Genomic DNA, 4325 nt, shown 5'->3' with positions numbered 1-4325 from the left:
ATTTTTCCCAGTGAATATGTCTAATTTTTATTTTAAAACTACATAGAATATTAATTTAAAATTATTTGCTTCACTAAAAAATCCTACCATGCAGGATCATTTGCTTGAAAAATTTAAGATTTCATAGTATAACTTGTTTAGAATTTAAATGGAAAATATTATATCGTCAAGGTTCTAAAAGACAAATCTTTTATCAACCATCTGACTTTAACAGAAAGAAGATTGGCCTGAGATATGTGTGAAAATTCAGCCACAAAGGTGACTTTCCAATCTTTGTAGGGCTATATCTATAGGTTTCAATTTAAGCTTGGATTTGCAATGAATTAGAAAGCACTTGCACAAGGATTTTCTTTCCTAAAAAAATGTAAAAACAATTATTACTAACTAGTTAATTTTGTTAAAAATAACTTATTTGATTAAGCTCTTTGGCAAAAATTAAAACAAAGACAAAAGCCCATTTGGGCCAGCAACACGGATTTCATTCATGAAAGGAGGCCAAGTAAACGGCGGCTTTAATAACCTTGGTTTGATTTCTTTCTGAGACTTTCTTACTATAAAATCGTGAATTTCGTAATTCAGTAATCCCTGTAAAATTAACGAATTGCAAATTTATACTGCAGTAGTAGTCATCCACTCTAAAGAGCATGGTTTGGCTTCTCCACCTCATTTACTTAAATACTTTGCCCTGATGATGGGAGACTATTGATGGAGGATCAATGAGATCTATACACACCTTGACCTGAATATATCTCATTGTCCCTTTGGCTATCAGTATCTTTGTATTTCCACCAGTTATTTTTTTCTCCCAAAATGCCTATGGTAGAGGCCTGGAAAGATCATACAGATGGGTGAAGAAAGTTTTTGTTGTCGTGGAATGTCCCAGGTTTAGGAAGCTTCTATACTTGAGAGTTTAAATCTCAGGAATAACCTTGTTATTCATTGTTTGCCAAAGCACATTTGTGATAGTCATTAGTATCTAATCTCTGGATTTATTTTTAAAGGGTAGTTCTATGGATTATGCACCAATAGAACTTTGCATAAAGTCAGATTGCTAAGCTTAAAAGCACAGTATGCTTTTTGTGGAAGCTCAGGTGCCAAATCAGCTATCACTGGTCTTGTAAAGAGGACCTCCTTAAATTCACCACACCTCCTTAAATTCACTATCCAACTAGGGAGAAAAATGATGAAGCAGGGACAAAGGTGCCTGCTAAGTTGGCGGTAGGCAGGGTATTTATTTATTTATTGTTTTCTCTGTTTTATCAGCCTTACTTGACAAAGTGAGAAGATATTAGGCATATGTACTGGTTTCTTAGGGCTGCCATGACAAAGAACCATAAGCTGGGTAGCTTAAAACAACATAAATACATTATCTCACAGACCTGGAGGCCAGAAGTCAGAAATAAAAGCATTGGCAGGGACGTTTTTTCTCTGAAAACTGTAAGGAGAATTCTTCTTACTAGCTTCTGATGGTTGTCTGGCTCCTTTTCTTTTCTTTCCTTTCCTTTCCTTTCCTTTCCTTTCCTTTCCTTTCCTTTCCTTTCCTTTCCTTTCCTTTCCTTTCCTTTCCTTTCCTTTCCTTTCCTTTCCTTTCCCTTCCCTTCCCTTCCCTTCCCTTCCCTTCCCTTCCCTTCCCTTCCCTTCCCTTCCCTTCCCTTCCCTTCCCTTCCTTTCCTTTCTTTTCCTCGATTTCTTTCTTTCTTTCTTTCTTTCTTTCTTTCTTTCTTTCTTTCTTTCTTTCTTTCTTTCTTTCTTTCTTTCTTTCTTTCTTTCTTTCTTCTCTCTCTCTCTCTCTCTCTCTCTCTCTCTCTCTCTCTCTCTAAAATCCATATTCAGCTTTATTATGAATTAACTATCTATAAAGAATGTATGTCAAAAGAGTAGAAAAAAATATAGGAGTCCATCCAAAAAAAAGTTCCCTGGGAGGTGGGAGAGAGAGCACGACATTAGGAGCCCTGTTTAGAGAAAACAATGTTGTGCAGGTCATGATTGCCATTTTTGTCAATGATTGAAACACTGAATGTTGGCAGAATTGGGATGAAGCATTTCTGGAGCTCCTCTAGACATTTAGTAAGAAGCTCCACTGCCCTCTCACATAGAATAGTTGGTGGGTAGTATTGTCCAGAATTTTGAGAGGAAGGCACCATAGCAATGGGCTGCAAAAGGGGCCTTGGCCAAGGCTGCCAGGCAGTCTATGTAATAGGGAGCCAGATTCTCATGCTCATTGTAGCCAGTCTGGAGGAGGTGGATATGATATGGGGTTTGAGTTCAAAGACAGTCAACCAGGGTTCTGTGCGTGAAATTAGCTGCTTCTGTGGGAGAAAGTTCATAACCATTCCGCATCTTATAAAGTTGCACATTTTTCTGAATATATTCTGCAAACTATACAGTGTCTCCAGCCTTTTCAACACATAGGAGTAAGATTTTTTTCACTCATCTTAAACATCTTGTCATGAGTATCTTTCATTTGGACGACATTGCCAGCAGCCACCCTGTCGGAAGTCACAAGAACATAGTTAGGGGCCTGGATGCTGATGAGGTATTCCATGATGACAGGAAGCCAGCAGGCTGTAGGGTTGACAGGGCATGGGACTTGCCAGCTTCTTGGCCTCACCAGTTTGTACATCTCACAATAACACTATAACTTGCTCACAGTTACTCAGTTGATAAGTGACAGAGTCAGAATTAGAACCAAGGAAATCTAATTCCTGAACCTATCTTTACCTCAGCCATTTATTAACTTCAGGAAAATATGTTCAAGGAATAAGTTGTTTCTATAAGACAATGAATCCAATTATTTTCCATTTAGTGAGTAGTCATTCAGTGATTGTTCTTCAAAGCCCCACTTTTTAAAGTTATACATCTTTGAAAGACTTTTGGCTGTTAATTTTTTTTTTTTTTAAGGATTAAGATACGTCATCAAATGGAAGATCATGACCAAAGCTTGGAAAGCAATTCTGGAGTAATTATTTCAAAAATGTCTTGCACAATGAAGAATAATTAGAATGGGGTTTAGTTTTTCTTAGTCAGAGCTTCTTTATTTGCAAGTAACAGAAACCCACGCAAAATAGCTTAACATAAGGGGTGATTTATTTGAAGTAAACAAGGATGTCTTGGGGAAATCCAAATACAAAAAGTAGAACTATGTTTTGTAAATCTAAAAGCAGTATTTGAAACGTGATCAAAATACACTCTATCTCTTTCTTCTCCCCCTGGAGCCACAAAGTCAATTACAGTTTGTATATCTGCATTATTATTTCTCATTTTCCATCCCTTTTTAGTTTTCCAGCTTTTCTGTGTACATGGTAATAGAGAAGAGGCAAGAAGATGGCTGATCAAAAAATGGAGTCCCAGTTCTTAGAATACAAGCTCTGCATCCCCAGGTAACTGATGTGTGTTCCGTATCTCAGGTTCTCAATTACAAATTCCCAGTACAGAGAGCTCAGTAGTCCACCTTATCTTAGGGTTAACCCTGGTCTAATTGAGTTTGGCATCAGAGTTGCCTTTCAAGGTGACAACCTTGGGAGAAATGGTCACTCATTTAAAATGATAAGTTCCTGAGTATCTGCTTTAGGAAGCCAGTGTAATTTCTTTATAATCACCTCCTCTTTACAATTTGCGGAATTTTGACAGAGAGTTAATGTGCAAACAATTCATAGCTGACCATGAGAGTGTAGGATAAATTAAGTATATAAGGATGAAGCCTTACAAAATCGTAGCAGTAGATGCAGATTCATTATTCTGTAACATTGAAACCAGGAGAATTTTTATTATGGCATTCCGAATAAGAGAGTTCAGAAAGGTAACCGATAAGATTTCCAAATTGATCAATATATTTTCCATGTTACCAGCCATAATTACTGAGAGGAGGAGGAGAAATGCAATTCATAATAACAATAAGAAATAGACATAACAATAATGTTAACAAGAGAGTGTAATATCTGGAAAACTACAAAACTTTGTTGAGAGATCATAAAAAGGAGACAGATAACCAGAGAGATGTACCATGTTCATGGATGGGATAACTGCAGTACGTGCACATTTGGGAGGCATGGACAAGTGAGTACATAACCAAGCATGGGCCAAATATAGTACTTCATTTCCCTTCTTAGAGTGGCTGGTTCAAAAGTTGAGTGCTCAAAACAAACTGGGGCTTTCAGAAACCATCTTAGAATTTTTAAAAATTAAAGCCAAGAGAAATATTCCATTGGCACTTAGGTCTTAGAGCTTCAAGAATAAGTCCGGGACTTCTGGCAGCCATATGTCCTACCATTTGGAGAAAATACATCTGTGGTAGCAGAGAATGAAGCCCAGAGAGACAAGCAGTG

The 4325-nt window shown here is 37.3% G+C and overlaps 1 pseudogene across 1 annotated transcript; it reads right to left on the bottom strand.

Moving 5' to 3' along the window:
- Nucleotides 1–1943: 1943 nt before the first annotated feature.
- LOC308498178 (proteasome subunit beta type-2-like) lies at nucleotides 1944–2545 on the bottom strand (annotated as a pseudogene). The gene has a single exon. The product of its transcript is annotated as a proteasome subunit beta type-2-like (transcript).
- Nucleotides 2546–4325: the final 1780 nt, after the last annotated feature.

Source organism: Rhinolophus hipposideros (genome assembly GCF_964194185.1).
Source record: "Rhinolophus hipposideros genome assembly, chromosome: 1".
Lineage (NCBI taxonomy): Eukaryota > Metazoa > Chordata > Mammalia > Chiroptera > Rhinolophidae > Rhinolophus > Rhinolophus hipposideros.
Note: the sequence above shows the minus strand (reverse complement) of the source record. Positions and strands in the feature narration are given on the sequence as shown.